Source organism: Lepidochelys kempii, chromosome 8 (assembly GCF_965140285.1).
Source record: "Lepidochelys kempii isolate rLepKem1 chromosome 8, rLepKem1.hap1, whole genome shotgun sequence".
Taxonomy (NCBI): Eukaryota; Metazoa; Chordata; order Testudines; family Cheloniidae; genus Lepidochelys; species Lepidochelys kempii.
The window spans coordinates 1,229,726-1,247,058 of NC_136387.1; the positions used below are offsets into that span (position 1 = coordinate 1,229,726).

General features: G+C 49.4%; 1 protein-coding gene across 5 annotated transcripts in view; it reads left to right on the plus strand.

The window, feature by feature from the left end:
- The first annotated feature begins 9,148 nt into the window (after positions 1–9,148).
- The window catches only part of LOC140915480 (hexokinase-2), a 96,227-nt gene continuing 88,042 nt past the window's right edge, over positions 9,149–17,333 (plus strand). For 4 of the 5 annotated variants that reach the window (XM_073355115.1, XM_073355120.1, XM_073355118.1 and 1 more), the window contains exon 1: positions 9,149–9,321. The gene's annotated coding sequence lies outside the window, so the exon portion shown is untranslated. Of the gene's footprint in view, positions 9,322–10,531; positions 10,628–17,333 lie in introns of all 5 variants that reach the window. The other variant, XM_073355116.1, reaches the window with a different exon arrangement.

Consider the following 17,333-nt stretch of genomic DNA (forward strand, 5'->3'; position numbering starts at 1 on the left):
CGACGGGGCGGCCTGTCCGAGGGCCCAGCTCGAGCCGGCGAAGGGCGGCGGCGTCCGCTGGCCCCAGCAGGGAGCCGAGGCTCAGCCCGGCCGCCAGGCCCCGGCCCACGGTACCCAGGCCCGTGTGCCCAACCCATCCCGCAGGCCTGGGCCTGGGCCTGGCCCGCCGGCACCCCGGAGCTGGGCTCCGCTTGGCTGGAACCGCGCGGGGCGGGAATCCCACCGCCCAGGGCTAATGACCCCCCACCCCCAGGGCTGGCATCCTCCAGCGTTCGCAGGCCGCCCGTCGGCCCCCAAATCACCCCCCGGGCTTCAAAACGGAATGTGAGGGCCCGGATGCATTGCAGGGGGGCCTTTGTGTGGGTCCTGAACCTCTGGGCCGCATCCACTTCTCTCTGCAAGCAGGAGGGACCGAAGATTACCTGGATAGAGCTGGGAGTCACTGGCAGCCTGCCTCCAGGAGCTGGAGCTTTGAGACAGATGTCAAATATCACAGGACTTGTGATAAAACTCTGAAAGTTGGCAACCCTGAAATTCCCCAGCACAAGGGGTAATGTCAAATAAAACTCACACAGAATCCTCAAGAGAGAATCGGTCACCCAGCGGGAAAGGCTATAACATAAAGAAAGAGAAGGCAAGAGAAAGGCTATGATACAAACTTCCATAAACTAAAGAAAAAGTTACTTATACCACAGCAACCTAGGGGAGATGAGGCTTGTGTAGATCGTGCAGCCCTTTATATGACTGTCCCTCTTTTTCTAATCTGCTTTGATCAACAGTGGAAAAGTTAACTGTTGAAATTTAGAGCATCATTAGGCTTCAGAGTTAACACTAGATTGGGATTAGGAGTTGTAATTCACACCTCAGAGCTATTACTTCAGGCTGGCTGTAGCCTCAGGCAGACCTTACTGCATTAGTTTTTGTTTGGGTCACATTTTCAAAATTGAAAAGGAGTACTTGTGGCACCTTAGAGACAAACCAATTCATTTGAGCATAAGCTTTCGTGAGCTACAGCTCACTTCATCGGATGCATACTGTGAAAACTGCAGAAGACATTATATACAGAGAGACCATGAAACAATACCTCCTCCCATCCCACTCTCCTGCTGGTAATAGCTTATCTAAAGTGAAAAGAAAAGGAGGACTTGTGGCACCTTAGAGACTAACCAATTTATTAGAGCATAAGCTAAAAAACACACACACAAACTCACTCTCCTGCAGGTTTTTGGGAAAAAAGGGGGGGGGGGTGAGAAAACCTGGATTTGTGCTGGAAATGGCCCACCTTGATTATCATACACATTGTAAAGAGAGTGGTCACTTTGGATGGGCTATTACCAGCAGGAGAGTGAGTTTGTGTGGGGGAGGGCGGAGGGTGAGAGGGCCTGGATTTGTGCTGGAAATGGCCCACCTTGATTATCATACACATTGTAAAGAGAGGTTTCAGAGTAACAGCCGTGTTAGTCTGTATTCGCAAAAAGAAAAGGAGTACTTGTGGCACCTTAGAGACTAACCAATTTATTAGAGCATAAGCTTTCGTGAGCTACAGCTCACTTCCTCAAATGCAAGCTTATGCTCTAATAAATTGGTTAGTCTCTAAGGTGCCACAAGTACTCCTTTTCTTATTGTAAAGAGAGTGGTCACTTTGGATGGGCTATTACCAGCAGGAGAGTGAGTTTGTGTGGGGGAGGGCGGAGGGTGAGAGGGCCTGGATTTGTGCTGAAAATGGCCCAACTTGATTATCATACACATTGTAAGGAGAGTTATCACTTTAGATAAGCTATTACCAGCAGGAGAGTGGGGTGGGAGGAGGTATTGTTTCATGGTCTCTGTGTATATAATGTCTTCTGCAGTTTCCACAGTATGCATCCAATTAAGTGAGCTGTAGCTCACGAAAGCTTATGCTCAAATAAATTGGTTAGTCTCTAAGGTGCCACAAGTACTCCTTTTCTTTTTGCGAATACAAGACTAACACGGCTGTTACTCTGAAACCTGTCATTTTGAAAATTAGCTTTACTACTAGACAGTCTACTGCCTTTTTTTTAAATTAAAATTTGGATTGTGGTCTGCAGGAATCATCCAACAGGAGAAAGTGATGATCTCCCATACGCCAGCCCACAGTAGACTCCAGTTCCTTCTGCTGTACCAGGAATTAATTTAAATCCACAAAAAGAAAGAACATTCAGCAATCCAAGATGGTAAAATCTGGACAGAACTCTTCCAAGACCCATACAAAGGACCTCATCCAGAAAAATTCACTCTGACAAAAACATTTGTATGACCAAAATCTACGAAGGAGGAGATGCCATTAAAATCTGTCAGACCCCACAGACTCTCCCACTACAATATAAACACAAAACTCTAGAGGAAGAAATCTTGAGGCCTGGATAATATTTCATGTATGTTTGGTTGTTTTGCAAAGCTTTAGTTTTAAACTCTTGTGCCTAGTGGAACATAAGGGAACCTATTTCTCTCACTGTTGTCTGTCCAGAGCAAGATGTTTGACTCCATCGTAAGTTGTCTCCATGATGGTTGCATCTGTTGATTGTACTGAGATAGGTTAGTCTTTGTCCTCCACGTGTTCTCCCTGCAAGTGATATCCAATCTCACATGTACCTTGTGCTTCTGTGCAGTTTGAACATTCACAATGCCACAACAGTTCAAGAATTGTAATATCGTTTGTTTAGATACTAGAATAACCTTTTTAGAATCCCTTCTCTTGTACACCTCCTCAGCATCTCTTGCTTTATTTTCCATCTAGTGCAGTGGTTCCCAAACTGGGGTTCGAGAACCCCTGGGGGTTCACAAAATGTTACAGGGGGTTCTCGGGAAAAAAATCCCTAATGGAGGACAGAGCTCTCCATAGGGACCCTGGGCAGCATGGGGCCCGGAGCCTGGGGGACTTCCAAGAGCTAAGCAGATCAAAGCAAGCATATCTATCACGCTGAGGAGATTTAAACTTCAAGACTCCTTATATGAAATAGACAGGGAGGTGGATATTTTTTGCTGTTTTTAAAATTAAATAGGCAGCTAGTATTGTTTTTAAATTATTATGAAGAACAAGTTTAAGCTTTGTTGTAACGTGCGCTGTTTGCCTGGACTGCTCAAGACCTGAATGCTTGTGTAGGAGGAACTCGAGTTGGCTTCTTAAATACCTTCCTGCTGTTTCACATCTGATACTCCCTGATGAAACATAGAAGCCAGAGGCGCCAATACCAGGGGGCAACGAGGGTCACGTGTTGCCCCCCGTGTTGGCATGCCCCACCGTGGGTCACTCCCCTTTTTTTAAGGCAGCCCCGATGCCCCCCCCCCACTTTTCTGGAGGTGCCCACCCCAGCCCCCAGGGTGCGCAGGGGCTTTGCCCCCACACCCTTTTTTTCTACTGGTGCCACTGATAGGAGCCTTGTCTTATAACAGGCTTAATCAAAAGTGAGATCTTGGAAGAATGTTGCTGTTTTCGTAATGTAATAAAAATACTGTAATGATAAATAATAATTAATAAATAGTGTGTAATAAGCATCTCATAAAAACAAATTTTATTTTTCCAAGATCACTGCTTTTATAATTTATGCTGAGGTAAGGGAGAAAATCCCTGGAAATATTCATTTTTAGGAAGGGGTTCACAAGACTTCACATTTGAGTGAAAGGGGTTCGTGGCTTGTTAAAGTTTGGGAACCACTGATCTAGTGCCACAGGAGAACAGAAACAGAAGGAAAACAGCCTCAAAGGTTGCAGGATCTTAACGATATGCCACTCTTCAATGCCCCAGAGAACTTCAGCTTTGAGAAACCTTCACAGTGGACAGCCTGGAAGCAGGATTTTGCAAGATTTCAACTGGCAAACAAGCTTTACAAAGACACCTGAGATATACAGGTATCATCCTTAATTTATGCTATGGGGAAGCAGGCAGAGGATATCTTTAAATTCTTTGACTTTTCTGAAGACAGTCACAAAGAGGACTATGAAAGGGCTCTGGCTATGTTTGATGCCTACTTTATACCCCAGAGAAATGTGGTTTATGAAAGGAGCATGTTTTCAGCAGAGAATCCAAGAATGAGGGGAAAATGTTGAATGTTTTATAAGAGCTTTGCTTACATTGGCTGAAAACTACGATTTTGGAAATTGTGAAACACAAAAATCTTTCACAGCAGCTACAGTTGAAGACAACCTTAAGTCTAGCAACACCGATAAAGACAGCTTCAGCTGTGCTATTGTCATGCTTTAATGCAGACACTACCTATGCCATTGAGAGGGGTACTCCCATCAGTGTAGGTAATCCGTCTCCCTGAGAGGCAGTAACTAGTAACTGTCTGTGACCATTTCCACAGTATGTGTCCGATTAAGTGAGCTGTAGCTCACGAAAGCTTATGCTCAAATAAATTGGTTAGTCACTAAGGTGCCACAAGTCCTCCTTTTCTTTTTGTCTGTGACCATGTGACTCAGCAGGGAGAGGGGAGTGTTGACCTGGGAATGTGCACTGGGGATGGGAGACCTGAGAGCCTGTCACCTGAGCCGGGAGGGGGAGGTAACACCTCTGCCCAGGAATGTGAACAGAGGCTACAGGAGAGAGACTGCTGGGGGGGTTTATTTTCAGTTTGGGGCTGGGTGGAGGAACGCAGGGAACCCCAGGGCTGGGGTCTAAGCTCCCTGCTCCCCCAGAAGGACTTGACTGAGGGGTCCTGGGTGTACCCACAAGCTCTGTTTTGAACTGTGTTCCTGTTGTCCAATAAACCTTCTGTTTTACTGGCTGGCTGAGAGTCTCAGTGAATCCCAGGAAGAGGGGTGCAGGGCCTGGACTCCCCCACACTCTGTGACACTGTCTACAGTCGGGGTTAGGTCAGCTTAACTACAATGCTCAGGCTGTGGACTTTTCACAACCCTAAGTGACGTAACTAAGCCCACCTAATTTTTTAGTGTAGACTAGGCCTAGCTTAGAAGCTGTTATTAGAGGCAGCATGAGTGCTAAAAGTCATTGTCATAAAACCCCTGAGGCAAGGTGTAACATTATGGACATGAACTGGGACGATATAGATCATTGGTGCAACCAAGGTCCTGTAGTGGCACTAAATCTTGTATAAAGGGGGTCAAATAAGGTGTCTAAGACAAGGTGATGGTTGGCTGGTTATGATGATGCTGTCTGTGTGCATGTATCATTTTTGTATTTAAAGTTATAAGTGTTGGCTCTATTCTGTCTGTTTTCAAACTTGTGCTATGCTTCTGGGTGACACCCCAGACAATTTGGCGTCAGCACTGCCTAGCCTGCTTGATGGCCCATTAAGGACCATCAGCTATACAACTGACCCACTGAGAGAAGGCAGACACACCTTGCAACTCAGCAAGGTATGCAAGGACATGCCTATGGACAGAACTCTAAGGTTCTTTTATGCCATGTGCTGGAATGCTTGTTCTTTGGAACAAAGAAAGAAAGACCACACGGCAAGAGACTATAAAAGGCTGCTGCGGCTTCTCCATCTTGTCTTCAATCCTGCTTCTTGCCTCTGGAGGGACTTTGCTACAATCTGAAGCTCTGAACAAAGGTCTGAGTGACCCATCCCAGCTGTGGATGTTCTCCAGAGACTTGATTTGAACCTGCAGTTTATTCCATCTCTGATACAAGCCTGAACCAAGAACTTTGCCATCCCTGTATGTAATTGATTCCATGTAACCAATTCTAGCTCTCATCTGTCTCTTTTTCCTTTTATAAATGAACCTTTAGATTTTAGATTCTAAAGGATTGGCAACAGCGTGATTGGTAGGTAAGATCTAACTTGTACATTGACCTGGGTCTGGGGCTTGGTCCTTTGGGATCTAGAGAACCTTTTTTCTTTTACTGGGGTATTAGTTTTCATAACCAGTCATCCCCATTCGTCCCCATAATGAGTGGCACTGGTGGTAATAATGGGAAACTGGAGTGTCTAAGGGAATTGCTTGTGTGACTTGTGGTTAGCCAGTGGGGGGAGACCGAAGTCCTCTCTGTCTCTCTGGTTGGGTTTGCCTTGGTATGGAAAGGAACCCCAGCCTTGGGCTATAACTGCCCTGCTTGAAGCAATTCGTCCTGAATTGGCACTCTACGTTGGGTCCCACAAAGCCAGCCTCCTTACAGCAGCATTAACAGAACACCGAACAGAAAACAAAAAGTAGAATGTCATTTTAAATTGCTCAGACTTTCATACATGGAAGTCATACAGTTTTGCTAATCATTGTCCTATACCTAGCTGGGTACTTTGGGAAGTGCTTGGTTCTGATTATCCTGATAGTTTATTGATTGCTGGGTAAATGTTTTATTTGCCCTCAAAAGTCTTTTTTTTTTAAATGGGTAAGTAAAAATCTAACCCCATTGTGCCACTTTGGCACAGGAAAAAAGTGAGAAAGCACATAGATCTTCCTAGCTGATTCCCTTACTGTCATTTATAAGGCTTTACATCACTCTGGCAATGTGGAGGCCTTAAAACTTTTATAGGTTTTTATGCTCCTGGGGGAATTAATTGACTGAGAATGGGAACAGTTAACTAACAATAGAATAATTAACAATGTTACTATGCAGACAGGTTGCTACATTTCTGCCTCAGAGAATGAGATCAATTAACCATCAACAGCAACATTAACAAAATGTGTCTGGTTTTTTTTACAAATGCTATTTTCTTTAACTTAAAAACAAACAATTTTCAGTCACATGATACCAATATTTAATTAACTCTTTTTTCAGTTTTCAAGAAGTTACAGTTTACTAGGCAGGAAGTCTGCTACACTTCTGCCTCAGGGACAGAGCCTTCCTCCTGCATAACAAAAAGACCTACCCTCCTCCACTCCCCTGCAACCGCAGTATCAAGAGAGAGGGACAGAGGCTGTGTCTACATTGCCACTTTCAGCACTAAAACTGTAGTTGTTCCGGGGTGTGAAAAAACACCACCCAAGCGACAAAAGTTTGAGCGTTAAAAAGCACCAGTATAGCGCGCTCCCAGTAAATCCCTTTACCTGTAAAAGGTAAAGAAGCTCAGATAACCTGGTTGGCACCTGACCAAAAGGACCAATAAGGGGAGAAGATACTTTCAAATCTGTGGGGGGGGGAAGGTTTTTGCTTTGTCTCTTTGTGTGTGTTCTCTCTGAGACAAAGAGGAGGAGGGATAGCTCAGTGGTTTGAGCATTAGCCTGCTAAACCCAGGGTTGGTAAGTTCAGTCCTTGAGGGGGCCATTGGAGATTGGTCCTGCTTTGAGCAGGGGGTTGGACCAGATGACCTCCTGAGGTCCCTTCCAACCCTGATATTCTGTGAACAAATAAAGCTACCACCTCTTGTTTGGGGTGGGTTTTTTTATTGCCAGGAGAGCTCTCCCCATGCGATAACGTGTGTCTACACTGCCCACCTCACAGGGCTGCTGCGGCCGTGCTGTAACGTGGGCAGTGTAGACATACCTGGAGTCTCTCTCGCTTGTTGGTCAGCCGCGACCCCCTGACGGCGATCAACATCTCCCCCACAAGCATGCACGCTGAGCCCCTCTCCCCCGGCAGTGATTTGCGTCTCTGAAGCTGCTCCAAGCACACTGGAACAGACACACTGCCTGGGCTGCCGGAGAAGAGACGCGTGGCCCCCTGCAGATTTCTTTTGCGTTTTTCTGTGTGGGGGGCACAGAAATATTTGGTCCATATGACTTCTGTGCCTCCGCATGGGCGCAGAATTCTGTCAGGAGGAAAACAGGCATACATGGTGAGGCATACAAACAGCCAGACGGAGACAGTTAGTTCATATGCTACCCTTTGGTGAACTTTTATGTAGATATCTGACCCAGTGGATCCCTGTAAACCCCCAGGCACCCCTCTGTGCCCCCTGCCAATGGGCACTAAGGGATCTCTGTGTCACACAACTCATTAACAACACTACCTGACAATGTAATTCAACTTACTGTACTAGACGGGAGTAGTCTGGGGCCAACCATAATGGCAGGTTATACCAACTGGGGTAAAACCCACCAGAAATTCAGAACCTGGCATTCTGCAAATGAGTCCTGTTTATATGCAGGAACTTACCCAGCAATGCCTGCAAAACAGAACTTGGGCAGTTTTCTCTGTTAATTATTGTACAACAAAAAGCCACTCACTTTCTAGAATCATCTCAATTAAAGCAACACACTCTATCTGTTATAAAGCACTAGCTGCACTCCCAGCCCTCAGTAATATGGACTGCAAGAGCCAGACAAACTAGTTTACTCAGAACCAAATTGATCTCTCTTTGTATGGACGCATTAAGAGACTGGGGGTGTTCCGTGTGCAGTTCTCATCACTCCATCTCAAAAAAGATATATTGGCATTGGAGAAAGTACAGAGAAGGGCAACAAAAATGAGCAGGAGTCTGGAATAGCATCCATACAAGGAAAGTTTGAAAACACTGGGACTGTTCAATATGTAAAAAAAGAGATGACTAAGGGGGGATATGATGACAGAGGTCTACAATATCATGGCTGGTGTGGAGAAAGTGACTAGGGAAGTGTTATTTACCTCTTCACATAACAGGAGAACCAGGGATCATCCTAGGATATTAAGAGGCAGCAGGTTTAAAACAAACCTAAGGAAGCATTGCTTCACCCAACACACAGTGAACCTGTGGAACTCCTTGCCACAGGATGCTGTGACAGCCAAAAGTATAACTGGGTTCAAAAAAGAACCAGACAAGTTCCTGGAGGACAGGTCCACCAATGGTGCTCGCCCCGATGGTCAGGGAGGCCCCCTGCTCTGGGTGTCCCGAGCCTCGGGCGGCCAGAAGCTGGGACTGGACGACCAGGGATGGATCACGCCATAAATCGCCCTGTCCTGCTCATCCCCTCACCCGCACCTGGCAGCGGCCCCGGGCTAGACGGGCCCTGGGCCTGACCCACGGTGCCCCTCGTAGGGCTTGCCCCGGGCCGCAGCGCTGCCAAGGTGTCCCCATAGCCACGGTGGGTCCGGACAGTGGGCGCGGCCATCTCCCAGGACCCTGTCTGGGGGCGAGGGGCGGTGCTGGGAAACCAACCCACCAACCGGGGAGGAGGGAAAGGGCCAACTCCTGGCAAACGGCTCCTCTCTGCCCGGAGGCAAGATGGCGGCACAGGCCTCACCCGGGGTCACATGGGAAAGGGCCACCGCGTGATCCCAACGGGAGGACGCCACCGCCATGTTGAAGGAGGGCAGAGGGCAGTGAGGCCGCCGCCGCCAGCTTGAGTGTGGGCAGCGGGCCCGCTGATCGCGGCGGGCGAGTCGCTTCGGGCCGCGGGAGGGAGAGGAGACGCCGCCCTCGCGCTGCCAAGCGGGCCGGGAGTGGGAGGGGCTCCGGCCTGCGGGAGCCACTGGGCCCGGTGAGTAACGTGCCCCCGCCCCGCTGGGTGCCCCTCCCCGCCTGACCCCCCCCGCCCCGCTGGGTGCCCCTGCCCCTCCCCCTCCCCGCCTGACCTCCCCCCCGCCCCTGGGTGCCCCTCCTCGCCTGACCCCTCCCCCTCCCGGTCTGGCCCCCGCCCGCCCCGCTGGGTGCCCCTGCCCCTCCCCCTCCCCGCCTGACCCCCCCCGCCCCTGGGTGCCCCTCCTCGCCTGACCCCTCCCCCTCCCGGTCTGGCCCCCGCCCGCCCCGCTGGGTGCCCCTGCCCCTCCCCCTACCCGCCTGACCCCCCCCCCCGCCCCGCTGGGTGCCCCTGCCCCTCCCCCTCCCCGCCTGGCCTCCCCCCCGCCCCTGGGTGCCCCTCCTCGCCTGACCCCTCCCCCTCCCGGTCTGGCCCCCGCCCGCCCTGCTGGGTGCCCCTGCCCCTCCCCGCCTGACCCCCCCACTCCGCTGGGTGCCCCTGCCCCTCCCCCTCCCCGCCTGACCTCCCCCCCGCCCCTGGGTGCCTCTCCTCGCCTGACCCCTCCCCCTCCCGGTCTGGCCCCCGCCCGCCCTGCTGGGTGCCCCTGCCCCTCCCCGCCTGACCCCCCCACTCCGCTGGGTGCCCCTGCCCCTTCCCCTCCCCGCCTGACCCCCCCCCCGCTCCTGGGTGCCCCTCCTCGCCTGACCCCTCCCCCTCCCGGCCTGACCACCCCCGCCCCTCTGGGTGCCCCTGATCCCCCCCACTCCGCTGAGTGCCCCTCCCCTCCGCTCCCCGCCTGACCCCCCCACACTCTGCTGGGTGCCTCTCCCCTCCCCCTCCAGGCCTGACTGCCCCCACCCCGCTGGGTGCCCCTCCCCGCCTGACCCCCCCATACTCTGCTGGGTGCCCCTGCCCCTCCAAGCCTGACCGCCCCTCCCCGCTGGGTGCCACTGCCCTTCCCCCTCCCCGCCTGACCGCCCCTGCCCCGCTGGGTGCCCCTCCCCCTCCTAGCCTGCGTGCCCCCCCAGCCTGCCCCGGAGGGTGCCCCAAACCACTCCCCCCACGTTACCAGGGGGAGGAAGGGTCATAGTAAGAGACTGTAAGACCCTGTTCGGGGATGGAGCTCTTCGGGGTTAGCTGGGTCTCCGGGCCAGCCTTGTCCGATACCCCTAGCCCAGCCCTCTGGGAACCTGGTTGGTTTTATGTGAACACTTAGGCCCCTGTCCTGCAGGAGAGCCTGGGCCAGCGAGTCTCTACCAGAGCACAGGGTCCTCCCCACAGAGAGCTCCTGGCAGGATCAGGGCCTTAAAGAAGTGCTGTCTAGTGGGTAAGTGTATGGGGGTGGGGGGGATGTGAGAAAACCTGGATTTGTGCAGGAAATGGCCCAACTTGATTGTCATGCACATTGTGTAAAGAGTTGTCACTTTGGATGGGCTATCACCAGCAGGAGAGTGAATTTGTGTGGGGGGGTGGAGGGTGAGAAAACCTGGATTTGTGCTGGAAATGGCCCACCTGATGATCACTTTAGATAAGGTATTACCAGCAGGACAGTGGGGTGGGAGGAGGTATTGTTTCATATTCTCTGTGTATATATAAAGCCTGCTGCAGTTTCCACGATATGCATCTGAGGAAGTGAGCTGTAGCTCACGAAAGCTCATGCTCAAATAAATTGGTTAGTCTCTAAGGTGCCACAAGTACTCCTTTTCTTTTTGCGAATACAGACTAACACGGCTGTTACTCTGAAACCTAGTGGGTAAGTGACAGGCCTGGGACTCCGGGCTCCTGGGTTCTAGTCCTGCCTCTGTGACTGACCTGCTGCGGGCGATGCTGGCCTTCTTGGCCCCATCTCCCGAGATGCCGTGGGCAGCTCCCACTGGCTTCAGTGGAACCGCTGTGTGCTCAGCACTGCAGGAAATCAGGCCTCTCTCTGGGACTCATCAAGCGGTGGAATTAAATAATGGCTGCAAAGAGCCCCAAGACCTCTAGGCAGAAGAGGCTAGAGAAGGGCTTCATGTGGAATTAGCCCGTGTGGTGGTTAGTCCATGGTGCTGATTGTGAGCAACGTATATCATTCCTGAAGGAAGGGAGCGTTTATAAAGCAGCAGCCCGTGTCTCAGACCTCTCAGAAACTTATCTGTGGATGGGAGTCATCCATTTTTGGCCTCATTTTTCAAGCATTTTTAAGCTGTCACAACTTGGCAGGTCTGTAGCTGCAGTATCAAGATTTAGAATTATCCTGTCATTAATTGTTTTCTGATTCATCAAAATGATAGATGGGGAGAGAGAGAGTGACAAATAGTCACCAGTTGAGGATCTTCAAGGGTTCCCCTAAAAATGTTATGGATGGAAAGAAGCATGTGTGAGTTATCTCATTACTGGGTCACCTTTGCTGTTGGAACATTTAGAAGAAGATGTTCTTAGCATCCAAAGATAAACAAGTGGGTGACTGGAAAGCTAGATGCGAGCCACTTTGCACAAGTCCTAGTAAGTAATTCATTCAAGCAAATAGCAGTACCTCAGTTACCAGCAGTTGTCCCCTCTGAGAGATCACTGATACACGCTTCCTTTTTTGCCTTGTTCACTTAGTGTGTTTTGTACAGACGCTCTCTCTGCCCCCTCAGCCCCTTTATTTTCAGCCCTGTGGTGGGAGTTGTGTGGGTAAAGCTCTGTGCATCTATTTTGGCGAATGTCAGGGATAAGTAAATTGTCGGACCGCCAGCTGATGCTTCTAAGTGATCCCTTATCTAATGTGGTGCAGCATGCAGAAGGTGCCTTACACAATCGGAAGGGAGTTAGGGACCAGTGTGGACGTTTGCCTTGTTTCCCTGGTAAATCTAGGTTTACAATCAGATTCCCCAAATACACAGTTGAAAGGATTCAGACAACAGTGACCAAAGGTCTGTTTGGTGCTGCTTCTGTCCATCATCCCAAAGGGCTTGCTCTGTGCATATCTTTCCTCTGATAAGGCTCCTCCCCCACTATAATGGAATCTCAGAAGTTCTGTATGAGGGTAGTTGCCTGCATTCACGAGGTGTGTGTCTGGTGCAGGGGAGGGAACAGGAGAGCAGAAAGAAGGGAAAGGATAAGAAGGAATCTCCAGCCATGCCCACATGTAGCTCAGATGGAGCAGGACAGCTTTGTCTTTCAAGAGCTAACACCCTTCCACATGCTGCAGGATCTTGTTGGGAGCCCTGTTTTATTTCTCAGTAGCAGACAAACAGGAATTTATTGATTGTGCCTTGACAGTTGCAGTCACTTTTAAAATCAATGCATAGAATCAATACGGCACTTTTCATCTTCGAAGGGCCTCCCAAACCTTATTCCTAGATTGGAAGGCCAGGAGGGACCATTGCGATCATTTCATAGAACTGTAGAATCGAAGGACTGGAAGGGACCTCAAGAGGCCATCGGGTCCAGTCCCCTGTACTCATGGCAGGACCAAGTATTGTCTACCAGTGTTTCTCAAATGCAGCCACTAGGCCATTTTCTTGCAGCCACAGCCTCCTGGGCGGGGGGCGCAAAGCAGTGTCCCCTCTCCCAGGGCCGCCAGCAGCGGTTGGACCCTGCCCCCCTCCAGAGACACAAACACTGGCGGTGCAGACAGCTGGTGGATTCCCCACTTTCCCAGGGGCAGGGGAGACAGGCTTTAGCTACAGGGCTTCGGGCTCCATCCACACAGTGGCAGGCTCTGGTTCCAGGCTCCAGCCTCAGGCTCGCCACCCCTGCCATTTTCCCTGTGTCCCGCTGCCTCCCTGCCCACCTCCCCATCCAGGGCTTAATTTGTCCCAGTGCTTGCAAGGGCTGAGTAAATCTGCTGTGAAAAGTGATATTAGCAAACATACAGATATCACTTTTCACAGCAGAAGACTTACCAGCTAGCAAGTTTTAGAAGGAAAAAAGTGCAACCAGAAAAGCAAAAGAAACAACAAAAAGACAAGAACATGCAAAGCGCCTTATTTCTGTTTCTGTTCTGTTTTGGTTCAGTAAAGAATAGAGTCAACTGTAAATTATTTTTACTACTGAGTCTAAAAAAACCCTACATAAATAAATTACAGTGGTTTGGACATGTTTTTGTGCATATTTATTTGTTTTTCTTAAAGTTAATCAAGTATTTTAGGAAAAATTGTCAGCACGGCCATCAGCAACAGTTGGTGGCCACAGTCTGAGGCCACCAAAAATTTTGTTGTAAGAACCCCTAGTCTAGAGCAGTGGTTTTCAAACTTTTTTCTGGGGACCCAGTTGGAGAAAATTGTTGATGCCCGCAACCCAACCGTGGGGTTGGGGGTTCAGGAAAGGGTTCCGGGTTGGCGGGGGCCCAGGGCTGGGGCAGGGGATTGTGGTGTGGGGTTGGGGCGCGGGCATACCTCCCGTGGCTCCTGGTCAGTGGCACAGCTGAGATGCAGAGACAGGCTTCCCACCTGTCCTGGCACCATGGACCATGCTGCGCCCCAGAAGCATCCAGCAGCAGGTCCGGCTCCCAGGCGGAGGCGCGCAATTGGCTCCACATGGCTCTTGCCCGCAGGCACCGCCCCCCCCAGTTCCCATTGGCTGGTTCCCAGCCAATGGGAGTGTGGAGCCGGTGCTCGGGGTGGGGGCAGCGTGCAGAGCCCCGTGGCTCCTCTGCCTAGAAGCTGGCCCAGTCGGTGGTGCTGACCAGAGCTGCTAGGGTCCCTGGGAGCTGAGCAAGGCAACCCAATGCCTTTCATGCCGCGACCCAGTACTGGGTCATGATCCGAACTTTGAAAAACACTGGTCTAGACCATCCCTGACAGGTGTTTGTCTGAACTGCTCTCAAAAATCTCCAAAGATGGAGATTCCACAACCTCCCTAGGCAATTTATTCCAGTGCGTAACCACCCTGACAGTTAGGAAGTTTTTCCTAATATCCAATCTAAACTGCCCTTGCTGCAATTGAAGCCCATTGCTGCTTGTCCTGTCCTCAGAGGTTAACAAAAACAATTTTTCTCCCTCCTCCTTGTAACAACTTTTTATGCACTTGAAAACTGTTAACACTCATGTTCCCCCCTCAGTCTTCTCTTCTTTAGTGTGACCTCCTCCTGTATAATAGAGGCTCTAGAACTGCCCCAAATAATTCTAGAGCAAATCTTGTGGGAAAACATCCAATCTTGATTTAAAAATTGTTAGTGATGAAGAATCCACCATGACCCTGTGTAAACTGTTCCAATGGTTAATTACCCTCCCTGTTAAAAACGTACACTTTATTTCTAATATGAATTTATGTAGTTTCCCCCTCCAGCCATTGGGTCACGTTATAGCTTTCAGTGCCAATTTGAAGAGCCCATTGTCAAATACTGTAGGGCAGGTTTTCTAACCCTTTAATCACGCTCATGGCACTTCTCTAAACCTTCTGCAATGTGTCAGCATCCTTCTTGAACTCTAGGCACCAGAACTGGGCACTGGACTGCAGCAGCTGTATGTAGCACCAGTGCCAGATACAGAGGGAAAATCACCCTCTGCTCCTGCTCGAGATCCCCTGTTGGTGCATCCAAGGGTCGCATTAGCCTTTTCAGCCACAGGGTTGCACAGGTACCGCACGGTCAGCTGATTACACACCACAGTCCCCCAATCTGTTTCAGAGTCACTGCTTCCCAGGGTGGAGCCCTCCGTCATGTCACAATGGCTGATGTTCTTTGGTCCTAGATGTACACGTTTACATTTAGCATTATTAAAACATATTTTTTGCTTGTACCCAGCTTACCCAGGGATCCAGAGCACTCTGTACCAGTGACCTGTCTTCTTAATTATTTCCCACTCCCTCAATTTGTGTGTCATGTGCAAACTTTATCAGAAATGATTTTATGTTTTCTTGCGGGTCCTTGATAAAAATGTTAAATTGGAACAGGTCCCTGCAAGACCCCATTAGAAACACACTGCTTGCTAATGTTTCCCAATTTCTAGTTACATTCTGAGACCCCTCAGTTAGCCAGCTTTCAATCCATGTACTGTGGGCCATGTTGATTTATATTGTTCCAATTTTTTAATCAAAATGTCACGTGGTACCAAGTCAAATGCCATTCAGAAGTCTGAGTCTATTACATCAACAATGTTAACTTTATCATCCAAACTTGCAATCTCATAAAAAAATATATCTAGTTAGTTAGACAGGATCTCTTTTCCATAAACCCATGTTGATTGACATTAATTATACTACCCTCCTTTAATTCTTTACTAATCGAGTGCCATATCAGCTGCTCCATTATCTTGCCCCAGATCAATCTCAGACTGACAAGCCGGGTCCTCCCATTTACCCTTTTTAAATATTGGTACAACATTAGCTTCCAGGCTTCTGGAATTGCCCCAGTATTCCAAGACTTATTGAAAATCAACATTAATGGTCCACCAGCTCCTCAGCCAGCACTTTTGGAACTCTTGGGTGCAAGTTATCTGGACCTGCTGTTTTTAAAATGTCTGATTTTTATAGTTCCTGTTTAACATCCTCCCGAGATACTATTGGAATGGACAGTATTTCATCATCCTCATACGGTATTACCACATCATCTGTCTTGTCCCCAAACACAGAACAGAAACGTTTATTGAATGCTCTGCCTTTTCTGCATTATTATTGATAATTCCACTTTTTCCATCTAGTCATGGACCAACATCCCTGTTAGAATTGTTTTTCTTCCTAATATACTTTAAAACTCCTCCTTATTGCCCTTCATTATCAATTGACCCACACAACAAGGATGGTCATCCCAGATTTACAGATGAGGGTAAGCGAGGGAAATCTACTAAGTGACTTGCACAAGGCTGCAGAAGGAGGGGATGGGAAGTTGTTTATTCCTGCCTCCCAGTCTTCTGTCACTGTATCTAAGGCCATGTCTACGCTACAAAGTTTGGTCGATGCAAATTACGTCAGTATCCAGTTGGCGACTTTTGTACATTGCTGGCGTGTGCGCCTGCATCGTTGCTTGCTTCGGCGTGGTGCACGCACACTGCGAGTGGTTGCGTCAGTGTAAACTGCAGTGCACTCTGGGTAGGTATCCCAGCGTGGCGCGTGCCACTGTCTGACCCAGTGCCTTGTGGGACATGTCTGAGTGCTTTGTGGGATACTAACGATTTTCCCAAGGATTTCTGAGAACTGAGAGTCAAGTTCCCACCATGCAACTTTCTCTATTCCATGGTGCTTGCTCCATCCGATAATTTTCACGCCATTTTTAAAATCTCCCCCAGTCCCACTCGTCAGTTTTCAGCGTGCACCGTATTTGCAGAAGCATGCAGCCTGCAGAGCTCAGGGTCATTCTAATGACTATTGCTGATATAGGGTGCAAGATTCTCCTGTATTTGCAGAAGTCAGTAGTACGACTATAATTGACCATGCAGTGAGGAAGCTGCAGAGGTATTCCCGTGTAATAACTGTGTGCCGATGGACACAACAAACAGAAATTCCAAGTTGTTTCTGACATTCATGGAGCAGCTCCACCCAGTGCATGTTGGCTTCTGGGCCGGAGAAACAAGCACTGATTGGTGGGATTGCATTGAAATGCAGGTTTGGGATGACAAATAGAGCTTGCAGAACATTTGGATGCGAATGGCCACATTCCTGGATCTGTGTGCCGAGCTCGCCTCAGATCTCCAGTGCAGGGAGGTCAAAATCAGCTGCAATGACTGTGGTGAAGCGAATGGCTATCATGCTCTGGAAGCTTGCAACGCTGGATTGCTATTCGTCAGTGGCCAATCAGTTTAAAGTTAGAAAATCTACAGTGGGGTCCATTTTTTTCCAAGCATACAAGGCCAGTAAGTATATCCTGCGACACAGGACTGTTAGTCTTGGTAATATGCAGGAAGTAGTGCATAGATTTGCAGCCATAGCGTTCCTGAACTACAGTGAGGTGATAGATGGCACGCACATCCTATTCTGGGACTGTCCCACCTTGCCACTAGGTGCATAAACAGAAAGAGATACTTTCCATGGTTATACAAGCATTTGTGGATCACTGGTGGTGCATCACTGATATCAGTGTGGGCTGGTCAGGGAAGCATCTTTAAGAACACAGGACTTTTCAAAAAGCT